Here is a 12,875-nt window from a genome sequence, read left to right on the forward strand (position 1 = left end):
GTTTGAAAGGGACTCTTTCTCTCTCCTTTTCCCTCCCTCCCTCTCTCCTCCATTTCTCATTGCTGTTTCAGGCCATCTTTTCACAGCTTCTGAAGATTCTCCTGTTTCTACCTCCCTAATGACAACCAATACCAGCAACTCAGGTATTCAAGCTCAGGTCTTCACACTCCCACCATAAAATGCTTCTCCAACCTAGTTATTTCCTCAGCCACTGTCTAACTTCTCATCATGTGAAATGACATAACATAGCTAAGAAAGAGACTGCATAGGATTGGGAGAAGTGATCAACAGAATTGACCCCACAGTTGTGCTAAGTGAGAAAGGCAGTCACCTTGGTTCTGGCAGAACTCTACTGCTCTGCCTTTGAGGACAGTAATGGGAGGGCATATCAAGCAAGAGACAAGCAAAGAACAATACAGGGACTTCTGTAGTTGGGGTCAAGAATATAAAAACCACTGAAATGACATGAACCCAACCATATGATCAGTTTTTTTTCTTTTTTTTTACTATCTACATTGTTTATTGGATATGAATTTTACATAAAACTTATGTTTTTCAGCAGTAACAGTAGAGCTGGAGAATATTGTGCCACCTTCTCCAAGCTGCACATCAAGAGCCACCAATAGTGTGGTGGAAATTGTGGCCCTTTCCAAGACCACAACTCTTGTGGTCTGCAGATGTCAGCACACACATCTCTCTATGCTGAGGACTGGTTTGGTGATCCACTGGGTGTCAGGATTTCTCCTGATCCTTTTATTGAATGGATCAATAGGGATAACCTAAAATAATTTATATGTGGACTCCTCACCAACCCAGTAAAAGCTGATGGCACTTAAAGCCCCACAGTGCCTTCCAGGGATCTCCAACAGACTGAAGGTTTTGGGCAAACTTTAGCTTGTTAACATCATGATGGACAGACTTGTCATAAGTTGTACCCTTAAGAACTAGGCACTTTTAGCCACTAAGACATCTTTGCTTGTGCTTATATCCCACCCTGCTCACCCTATCTGAACTTGTTGGGTAGGAAGCTCTGTACAACACAGAGAGCTGGTGGTATTTCCAGAAATGATCCCTTGGAAATAAGCATATCAGTCATACTGCTTATTCCTCCATAGCTCCTGGGTTTATTTGTATGCTCCCATCTTGGCTCATGTGAGTGCTCACATTATATCTCATGATTTTGATTGTGTTTGTATTTTAAGTAGTGTTGTATGATTTATGGAGATAAAACAATATTTTTAAACTTTAAAAAATATGAATGTGTCTAGTGTATGTGTGTGTGTGTGTGTGTGTGTGTGTGTGTGTGTGTGTGTGTGTGTGTAATCTATGTTTATGTTTATGTAGGTGCTAATCTGAAGACACCCACAGAACAGTCATCCACTTTCTTTAAGACAAAAATCATTGGTCTGTAACTCACCAATTATAGCAGATTGATCTACCATTGAGCCCCAGGGAGAATTCTGCCTCAGCCTCCCCAGTGCTGGATTGCAAGCATATACAACTACTATTGGTGGGGATCAAATTAAGGCCCTCCTATTTTTAATAATTGCACTTTACTTACTGAGGGTTCTCCTCCATTCAATACCTTCTCATGACAAACCTCAGCTGTGGAGAAACCTTCAACTATGACAGCAAAGTCTTGTTTGTCAATGTCTGCCAATCACTCAGCCCCACTCCCAAATCCAGATACTTGGTATGTTGTTGTTATTTGTTCTACAGGAGGAAGTGTCAACATGAACACATTAGATATTCTTAAGTAAATCCAAAAAAACCTATGTGTGAGTTTGCAGCACTTAATAACAGCATAACATATTCTAGGTCTCATCTTAGTTGTATTTCTAAACTGTGTATATAAACTTGCCTGTAAAAACAAAAGATGATTACCTAGAATTTCTTCTGAAAAATGCTTGTCACTGTTTTATCTAATACACACTGATGGTCATTTGTGTGATTATCTAAACCTCTGCTTGAGATATAGATATGGGGATAGATTGCCATCTATTAAACTTAAAGACATAGAAATATATAAGTGAATTGAGCCAGGCTTAGAAAGGTAAATATCATGTTTTATCTCATTTGTGTGTCCTAGATTTTATGTACATACATAAAATCATGTATGTATATATGTTGTGAAAGCAGATATTGACTTTAAACTTTCTGGGGAACAAGGGAACTTATGAAAGGAGGGAACAGTCAAACAGGGAAGGTAGGGAGAAGTGGAGGGATATAGCTGGAAGGATTTCTGTGTCCTAGCCAGCTGGCAGACTGAAAAAAATCTCTGCCAATAGCATCCCCCAAGTAAGAACACAGGAGCTTATATTAATTATAACTGCTTGGCCATTAGCTCAGGCTTATTACTGACTGATCTCACACTTAATTTAACCCATAATTCTTATTTATGTTCAGCCACATGACTGGTACCTTTTCTCAGTTCTGCCTTGTCATCTTGCTTTCTTTGTGTCAAGCTGGCAACTCCTGACTCAGCCTTTCTCTTTCCAGAATTTTTCTTGTCTGCTTATCCTGTCTATACTTCCTGCCTGATTACTGGCCAATCAGCATTTATTTATCAACCAATCAGAGCAACACACATTCACAGCATACAGAATGCAAAAAGCACAAGGACAAATAGCCAATTGAAAGAAAGCACATGAATTATGAACCAATGGCTGTGGAGCCCCCAGCTGGATCAGGCCCTCTGGATAAGTGAGACAACTGAATAGCTTTATCTGTTTGGGAGGCACCCAGGCTGTGGGACCCGGACCTGTCCTTAGTGTATGAGCTGGCTGTTTGTAAATTTGTATTTGGCAAAATTGAAGAAAATATTCTATCATCTATCCTATATTTGTTAGTCTAAAGTTTCATAACTAATTTATCTTTTATCCTAACCAAGGAAATTATAACTATTTAGTCTTTAATTACATCAAAGACCTCAGACAGATATAATATTACCTAAGTGAACAGGAAATACATTATAAACAACTTCCAAAAATCTAGAATGACAGAGACAGCTGACTGCCTGGACAGTCACACAAAGTTCCTCTGTAATGTTGGGGCATCCATCTTCAGCCTATTGCCCTAAATTCTCTCAGTTGCTTCTTTCTTTGTCTTATAGAATATATGGAAGTCTCCTCTGGGAAACAGGAACCTAAAGCACCATTTCACCTGGCAAATTTCAGTGGTCAACTTCCTGTGTGTTCTGCATGTCCAGTTTATATAACATGTTCTCAGTCAGTTAACACAGGGGCACTTTTTTGCCCAGTGGCTAACTTTTGCCAGAAAGAAAACAAACTTCATAATGAATTTATTCAATACCCATCATTCTCCTTGAAGTAATTGGTGCTGCCAGGAACAGAAATGTCTCATTGTCCAGAAAAGTCTAAGTTTTTTAAATATTTTAAATGCCATATTCTTTAGGTATTTGAAATGTTTCAAGATGACCTGTCTATCTAAAATATAGCTCTGCTTGACTTTGAAAACATACCTAATATGACTACAAGTTTGATTATCATGGATGACTAATTATTAATCTGCATTTCTTTTTTTTTTTCTTTTCTTTTTTTCTTATTTTTGTGTTTTAATTTTACACATCAGCCATGAGTTCCCCTGTCCTTCCCTCTCCTGCCCCCACCCCCTCCTTCCCCCCATCCCTGCCCCACCATTCCCATCTCCTCCAGGGCCAAGACTCCCCTGGGGATAATCTGTATTTATTAATTATATATTACAATTTCAAATGAGTTGTGCAAACACAATACTTTAAACAAGAGTAGAAATATATACACAGTATAACAAAATTAACTTTAAATTTGTATCAATAAACAAAAGTCATAGCAAGTTTTTGCTCTTTAAAAGTAGAATCTATAATCTATCCTTTCATCCTATTATATCTATAATGTTCCCCTTTGTTCTTTAGAAAGTAATTGCATTTATAATCAACCCCTTTAAGTAAAAATAATTATTTATAAACAATATTTTTCGAATTTGGGTGTAGCTTGCCATACTACTTCCTGCTGATAGAGGGCACCAGCAATATTTTAGGGATCCTGAGAAAATTAAGAATTATGGTCAAGTCCTGACTAGTATAGTCTGTGACACTGACACACATTCACAGCACACAGAATGACCTTCCACAGCAGAGGAATATGTACAATGTATGATATATTCTTGTGTAAAATGTCCGTATGTAGCACAGTAATATTCACAATAAACAGACAAAATAAAAAATGCAAAAAATAATACATGTGCACATAGTTAGACACAGATGAAGGGCTGGGATACAGCTTAGTATTGTAGAACATCTTCCCATCATATACAACTCCCTAAGTTAAGTTGCCAATATAACAAAAAATAAAAGAAAAATATCATATACATGTATATACATATATATGTAATGGATAGCCATCCCAGCATTGGCCTGGAAGTCCCAACACCCATTGAGGCTTCGGTAATGGTCACGCCCACAAGGCGGGGCGGAGGAGGAAGCGGAAGACCAAGGATCAGGAAGAGGTCTCTCTCTTGGTTCCCGGACTCTGGACACTGGAGGTAGACTGAGCAGAGTTCTCTAGAGAACACGGTCGGACTGCACTATACCCTTGCCAGACCCTGTAACCTACCCCTTCATTTGTAAGTACCCCACAAAATAAACCTCCTTTTTAACTACGTGGAGTGGCCTTAATAATTTCACCAATATATATACATATATTTTATAGTGTTATACTTATGTCTAAAAGATAAATCCTATGAAGGAAAATCTTTAGGCAAAAATGTAATTTTGTTTTACTTTAATTTTGATATGTATTATTAATCATATTTTCAAAGAAAAATTGAAAGCTTTGGTTTATAGTAGCAATGCTTTAAAATTACTATTTTTCTACAACTATGTTTATAAGACAAATCATTGCAGAGAATAATAAATCATCTGGATTAATAAAATTGTTAGAATTAAGTAGGAAATAACAAAGATTATTTTTCTTTGCATTTTTCAATATGAGTGACATTTGATATGATCAGTTATTCTTCTTTTTGAGATACTGTTCACTAAGTACCCAGGCTGGGCATACCCTCTTGATCCCTTCATGTCAGTGTTGAGGTCACAGGTGTCTAACAGCATTCCACACTTCGGGGTAAGTTTTGGGAAAGTATCACTGGAAGAATTGTATTGTGCACATTTAGGTTTGAGACTGAAGGAGTGAAACCACAATGGGACAAAGTGAACAGCATTTCAAATCTGTCATCTGAATACAAATGACTGCACATTTGAGATGTAGACAGTGTCTATTTACCAGAAGTTAATGCAGAAATGAATAAGAATTAGTAACTGTTTGGGCTTCCCTTTGGCTTTTTCCTTATTTGTTTGTTTTTTAGACAGGGCCTCATGTGGACCACATAGCCTTCAAATTCACTACATACCATGAATTACTGATCCTCTTGCTTCTACTTCCCAAGTGCTGGAACTACAGATTTATGAGATCATCCCCAGTTATGAAGAATGATGCATGGAATTCAAGGCCTTTGGCATGCTAGGCATGCAAGTTACCAAATGAGGCATATGCCTAGCCCCTTGGCTTCACCTGCTTACAAATATATATGCTTAAGTACTTTAACTTACTATTTTTTTAAGTGACAATAGCTTTGGTTGAACAATCGGTTAATAGTACATTGGAATCTGGGCCTAAATGTAATATTCAGGAATCCAAGTGCCCAATCCAAAATTCACTTTTGCTCCTGAAGAATAATTTGCAACCTAGAGGATATTGCCATGAAACTACCCATTGAATTTGTGAGAGAGGACAAAGGAACTGTAGATAATATCATTTTTAGGAGGTCTTTCTCTCAGAAAAGATGGGAACAGTGCCATGGTTTAGAGAGAAGAAAAGCTAAGCATTCAAATACAGTAACAGCTGACAGCTTGGAAGCTGACCTACTTTAAAATAACCCTATTAATGCCTGTTTCCAGAATATGTTTAAGCAAAATGAGTTTATGGAAGATGATGTAGTTTCCTCTGTTTGCCAAGGGCCAGTATACACTTTCCATCCCTAAAGTGTTATATGTCCTCCAAACATCCAAAGGTGCCTATATAAATATTAGATGCCTAAAATTTTAGAATTAATCTGTATTGATTGCTTTTCTAACACATTAAAAAATACAAAAATGCTAGCAATAAAATCATAAAGGTATCACTTAGTTTATTATAGGAAGAACTTCAAAGAGCAGGTACATTCTAGTTGTGTGTGTATGTGTGTATGCTGTGCATGTGTCCATCAATGATTGTTGATAAGCATACACATGTGATGTGTATGTGGGAGGGGTGTCTGGAAGCCAGAAGTCAACATTAACTGACTTCCTCAATCACTCTGTACCTTAATTTTTGAGTCAGGGTCACTCACTGAACCTGGAGGTCACAGATTCTACATTCCACTTGATTGGCTGAGTAGCTAGCTCCAGGGAACCTCCTATTTCTGCCTTCCCAGACTTGGAAGGCTCACGCCCTAGCATCCACATTTTATGTAGTCCTTGGGATCAAACTCAGATCCCTACACTTGCATAGCAATACTTCCTAGTCCAAGAGATGGTATGTAAAGTCATATTGCTAATGGTGCCATAGTATGCTATCAGAAATGGCACAGTACTATATTATATCTTGGGATATAAAAATAATTCACTAAGACTGCACTATGTTACTAGTGGAAAATTTAGTTGCAGATAATAAGGTATAAAGACAACATAAATTTTTCCTGCTAAATGTCATAAAATACAATCTTGTGAGCATTGACAATTATAATTTTTCTCTAAATTCTCTGCAGTTAAAATTATGCATATGTAGTGACAAGTAGTTGTATTCATTTTTCTCTATTTGCTCTTCACTTTAATTCTGTTTTCCTCTTAGTCTGGTAAGGTGTGCCCTGTAAAACACAAATGAGTAAAGGAATGGCAGGTGTGTGGTAAGGCTCTCTCCACATACCTGCCTTGCCCACCATTGGAGAAAGACACACATAGGAAAATGCTCGGCATTTTCAACTCTCTAGTGCTAACTAATAACGTTTGGATCTTATCTTATATTCATGTTTTAAGATAGGCATGCACAATACAGTCTTTGCTGGTCTGGATCTCTCCAGAAAGTCAAACTTGGAGAGACACACCTGTCTCAGTCCCTAAATCCTGAGATTACAGATGTGTTCTATTATACCTAGTGCTTGGATTTTTAACTCATTGAGAAACTTTTGGTCTTTTTTTTTTTTTCCCCCCTCTGGAGCTGAGCTGAGGACTGAACCCAGGACCTTGTGCTTGCTAGGCAAGCGCTCTACCACTGAGCTAAATCCCCAACCCCCGGTCATTTTTTCATACAACAAAATAAACAATGACCTGAAAATATTCTAGTCATTTAAACTATGCAGGCTTTATGTGGATGACATATGTGCAAGCCTGAGTACCTGGTCTTGAATTACCAGAATGCATGTAAAAAGCCTGGTGTGGTAACAGGTATCCATATAACTATCCTGGACGTGGTAATGAAAGACCCCCTACAATAGCTTTAGCTTGACTGCTGTAACGCCATTTTGCAAGGCTTAAACATAAAGAACAGGATATCTGCGGTTCAGGGGAAGAAGGCCAAACAGGAGTTCACAACTATGGTCGGCCACCCGGCCTTGGGAGAGAAACCATTGAGTCAAAACAGGATATTTATGGTGGGCCACCTGGCCTTGGGGAATAGACAGTTGGGCTAGGAAAACACCACTGTGCCCTAGACAAGGCCAAGTCAGCCGCACACATCCAAATTCCGAGAATTAAGCATATGTCCCCAAGTTCACCCTGGCCTTATTTGAATCAACCAATGGGAACCCTGTAACTATGCTTCTCGCTTCTGTAACCGCGTTTCTGCCCCTGGGATCCTATAAAAAGTCCCCCTTTCCCTAGGAAGGCGCGCAAGTCCTCTGAGAGACTTGTCGCCCCAGGTACCTGTGTATTCAAATAAACCCTCTTGCTGTTTGCATCTGATGGATGGTTTCGGTGTGTTCCTTGGGTTCGGGGTCTCTCCTGAGGGAAGATCCCCCCGGGAATCTTTCAGTAACAGATATCCATGTAACCCCAGAGTGCTAGATAGAGAAGGGAAGAACATTGGGCATTGCTGGTTGCCATGAAAAACTCCAGTTTCAGTGAGAGACCCTGCTTCAAGTGAATGAGTAGGTGAGAGAGCTAGACACCTCCTCCTTCCTCTTGCCTATGTGGGCTGCACACAGGTTTGAGATCCATATCTATTTGTACAAATATAACATACACATGAACATACTCATATACATATATAAAGCCACAGGGAAGACTGAAGATAATGTTAGATTTTTTTTTATCTTCCTTTTGCTTTTTCCTATCTCTGTGACTCTCTTTCCAGTTGTTATAATTATGTTAGGAATTCTTGCTAGGATACTGTTTTGTGTTTTAAAGGTAAACTGCAGTAAAACCCTTCAGAACTTTTACAACACATTTCTTATAGTCAGGGGATAATATCCCAGGAGAAGCTGAAATAGTTACTTTCCCAGGATAGCACAGGCCTGCATGGAGACACAGTCTTTGTAGAGGCCTTCTTTCTCCTCAGACATTTGGCTTTTGTGATCTTAAGCTTGGCTTCCAAGGCTCATGCTAGCATCATCTAATTTATGATGCATGGCCAAACTATGTCATTAAAGCACTCTTTCCTTCATTTATTCATTAACAATGTGCACTAATTATTTATAGCTACCTCCCTTTTTCCAATTTAGAAGATTGTGCCTCCCGAACACCAGTTAAATCTAATGAAGAGCTCTAACTAAGGTCCCTCCTTAGAGCCCATCCTCACTGACCAACCTTATAGATTATTCAAGGGATTGTAGAGCTCTTTCAGGCCAATGCCATTACTTGTTTATTTTTCTTTTCCCATATAAGAGCTGGAGAAATCTGGGAAGGTGTGAGGCTAGAAGTGCTGGGAATTGGAGGTGTAGCTTCCTGGAGACAGTGAAGTAATGAAATATTATGGGAGAAGCAACTATGGGAAGGTCACAATGAGCCACTCTCTCTGATCCAGTGTCCTAGCTCCTCTGTTTTGTTAAATAACACTGTATAATCCCTCTTCAAAATAGTTAGAGAGACTCAAGAAACAGCTTTGTGGTCAAGGTGCTTGAGTGAAGTGTAAGGACCTGGGTTCTGATCCCTAAAGTCATGTAAATGCCAAAAGTGGGCATTGTGGCACTTCTATAATTCTTGCCTCAGAAGGTAGAGACAGAATCTTCAGAATAAACCAGTATACACATATGCATATGCACCCTCACATGTGTACCCACATAATTTCACAAATGCACATATGCACACATACACACAAAGAAAAATAGTTTGACTTCTATTTATGTTAAAGACCTACCAAATGCAAGAGCAGCAGAGCAGATGTGAACTTCTATGTTTATATTCATGATGAGGATCTCAGCATTTCCATATCTGGAAGGTGATCCTTACTTCTTTATGTGTGTGAACAGATGCTCACATGTGTGGTTGCATGTGTGAATGTGTGTATCAAGGCCAGAGGACACCTTTGGATATTGTTCCTCAGGTGTATACCACCTTGTGTTTTGAGACAGTGTCTTTCACTGGCCAGGGGCACTTTAGTGAGACCCAGCTGGCCATGTGCTCCAGGGGTCTCCTTGTCTCTGCCTCCCTCGCTATGGGAGTACAGGTGCATGCCAGCACAGCTATAGTTTTATATTGAATGCTGGAGACTGAAAACAGATCTCTGTGCTTACAAGGCAAACACTTTACTGGCTGATTTATCTCCCTAGTCCTTGCAAGTTACTATTAATAAATGTATTCCTTTCTGAATTTCAAAGAGACTTGAAGGTGTTTTAACCTTGCCAATTAAGGGTCATATGGGAATAAATAGTCTGAGGGTTATAACTCTAAGTGCAAGAGATGGAGGAGTGCCCAGTCCTACATGGTACATCTATATTATATCCCATTTCCTTAGGCACAGGCATCATTGTGGAAGAGAGACAGGAAAATTATAAGAGCCAGAGGTGATAGATAACTACAAGGGCAGATTGTTTTCTGTTTACTGCAGAACTGATGCATATATGAACTCATAGGACCATGCACAAAATCCTCACAAGCTCAAATCAGATGAAACTCCCAGCATGGACAGGGAAGGTAGACACAATGTCCTGCCCCCAGCCCAGAATCTATTGACAGTTGCTGGGAGAGGAAGATGCAGTTTCCTTTAATAATGAGGTCCCTGGCTGGTCAACCAGGCTCCAGTGGAAGACTACATACATGGCAGTATATAGACAGCACAAAATGTAATTGGTGAGTTATAGAAAGATAGAGGAAAGAAAGAGAGAGTGACCACAAACTTGGTTGTGCAGAGAAGGGGTGGATCTGGGAGGAGTTGGATTTGGGGAGGAGATGCATATGATCAAAATACCATGTAGGAAGTTCTCTAAGATTTAATTTAAAAAAATAGGAAATTCCCACAGACACTACAACTATAAACACAATCAGCATCCTACTGCTGCCTCTGGTATGCAGTAAGTCCTGCTCTGCCAACAGTGCACAACGGAAAGCCACTAGCTGGCAAGAGCTGCACATCTTCCTTCTGGGGGTGTTTGTTAATGTTGATCTAAGCAAGAGGTTCCCTGTCCAGTGGATATTAGGGGATCAGTCCAAGGCTATACATTCTTGAGTAATGATCACATGATCAAGGGCTAGTGCTTGTTGTGGGCTATGTGCTAAGAGTGGCTGGAGAAAGGTGATTACACCCTGATACTAACTAGCCTCACCTTTGCTAATTGCATGGAGAGCTGCGTTCCTGGGAGAAAAACAGACCCTGTGTGCTGTGCTTGCACTTGCACAGGGAACTGTGGTTGTCTCCATCAAGGGAGTGATGTGTTGCAAACAAACAAACAAAAAGGCAGATTTTGGGGTGACAGCTCAGCTAGTAAAGTTCTTGCTGTGTGAGCCTCGGGGTCTGAGTTTGTTCCTCAGGACACACTTATAAAACAGGTGTGCTGATGTGTGCCTGCAATCCTGGCACTGAGAAGCAGAGATATGAGAATTCTGGGGGTACAGTGCCCAGCCAGTCCAGCCAAGCTAGTAGAGATACTGTCTCAACAAAGCAATGTGGAGCATAATTGAGAAAAGAATTTGAAGTTGAATTCTGAGCCTTCACACACCCATGAACAAGGCATACAAGTAAGCGTTTACATACAGGAGCACACAAAGAAATAAGAGACATACAGTCATGCCCTGAATATGCTTGTTTGCACAATAATATGAAATTCTTTTAAAGCTGAGGTAGAGATTCTTTCTGCAATTGTTTCTGTAATAAAATTGGATGAAAGAGATGTCCAATATTTGTCCCCTGAAGCATAAAAAAGGAGTCACCACCAGGCGATGAATATGAAAACCCAGAAGTTAATAAATTTTCTTAATTCCAACTAATCATTAAGACCTCCATTGAACTCTGCTTGACCATAGCAAAAAAACAAAACAAAACAAAACAAACAACAAAAAAAAAAACCTAGCAACTGTGGTGATATTTTGCTGTACTCTAATAAAACTTGCCTGAAGATCAGAGGACAGAGCCAGCCACAGAGTAAGTCACAAAGGTCAGACAGTGGTGGCATACATATTTAATCCTAGCACTCTGGAGGCAGAGTTCCATTTGGATTTCTGTGAGTTCAAAGCCACACTGAACTACAGGAGATTAATCCAATTTGAAAGATAAACAGCCAGGTGGTTGTGGCACATACCTTTAAATCCAGCACTTGGGATCACAAGCCTTTAATCCCAGCACTAGAAAGGTTGAGACAGGAAATGACATGGCTAGGCAGAGAATGGATTATAAGGCAGGAGGAGACAGAAATTAGGCCCTTTTGGCTGAGGGCTCAGAGACATTCAGTCTGAGGATCTAAAGAGAAAAGACCTTCTCTTTTTGGCTGAGGAGTTGGCGACTAAGAAGTGGCTGTGTGGCTACCTAGAAAATGGGACCCTAGGAAAGACACAGGGATCGCCCAATGACAGTGAGATCTACATGAACAACCTGGACAACAGTGGGAGTAATGAAGGGCAAGGTTCAAGGGAAAGAGAGCTTAGGGGAGCAGGAGATCCCAGCTGGATCAAGAACACAAAAGGAGAACAAGGAATAACAGACCATGATAAAGGAAGACCACATGAGAACAAGAATAGGCAGAGTGATGGAGAGGTCCCCAGAAATGCACAATGATACATCCACTGTAGACTACTGGCAATGGTCAAGAGAAAGCCTGATCTGACCTAGTCTGGCCAAACACCCTAACGGTCGGCTGGAACTCCCATCCAATAACTGATAGAAGTGGATGCAGAGACCCTTGGCCAGGCCCCAGGAGGAGCTCCAGGTGTCCAATTGTCAAGAGAGAGAAGGGACTGTAAGAGTGTGGATTGTTGAGACCAAGATTGGAAAAGCACAGGGACAAATGGCCAAACTAATGGAAGCACATGAATTATGAACCAAAGGCTGTGGAGCCCCCAGCTGGATCAGGCCCTCTGGATAAGTGAGACAATTGAATAGTTTGAACTGTTTGGGAGGCACTCAGGCAGTGGGACCTGGACCTGTCCTTAGTGCATGAGCTGGCTGTTTGGAACCTTGGGCTTACACAGGGACACTTTGCTCAGCCAGGAAGGAGGGGACTGGACCTGCCTGTACTGAATTCACCAGTTTTAAATGAATCCCCAGGGGAGTCTTGGCCCTGGAGGAGATGGGAAGGGAGGGGAGGGGCTGGGGGAAGGTGGGGGCAGGAGGGGAAGGACAGGGGAACCCATGGCTGATGCGTAAAATTAAAACACAAATATAATAAATAAAAAAGGAGAACAGATTATTTTTTAT

General features: G+C 40.3%; 1 pseudogene; it reads right to left on the bottom strand.

Moving 5' to 3' along the window:
- Nucleotides 1-555: 555 nt before the first annotated feature.
- On the bottom strand, nt 556-8,592 carry LOC118592917 (annotated as a pseudogene).
- Nucleotides 8,593-12,875: the final 4,283 nt, after the last annotated feature.

Source organism: Onychomys torridus, chromosome 11, assembly GCF_903995425.1.
Source record: "Onychomys torridus chromosome 11, mOncTor1.1, whole genome shotgun sequence".
Taxonomy (NCBI): Eukaryota; Metazoa; Chordata; class Mammalia; order Rodentia; family Cricetidae; genus Onychomys; species Onychomys torridus.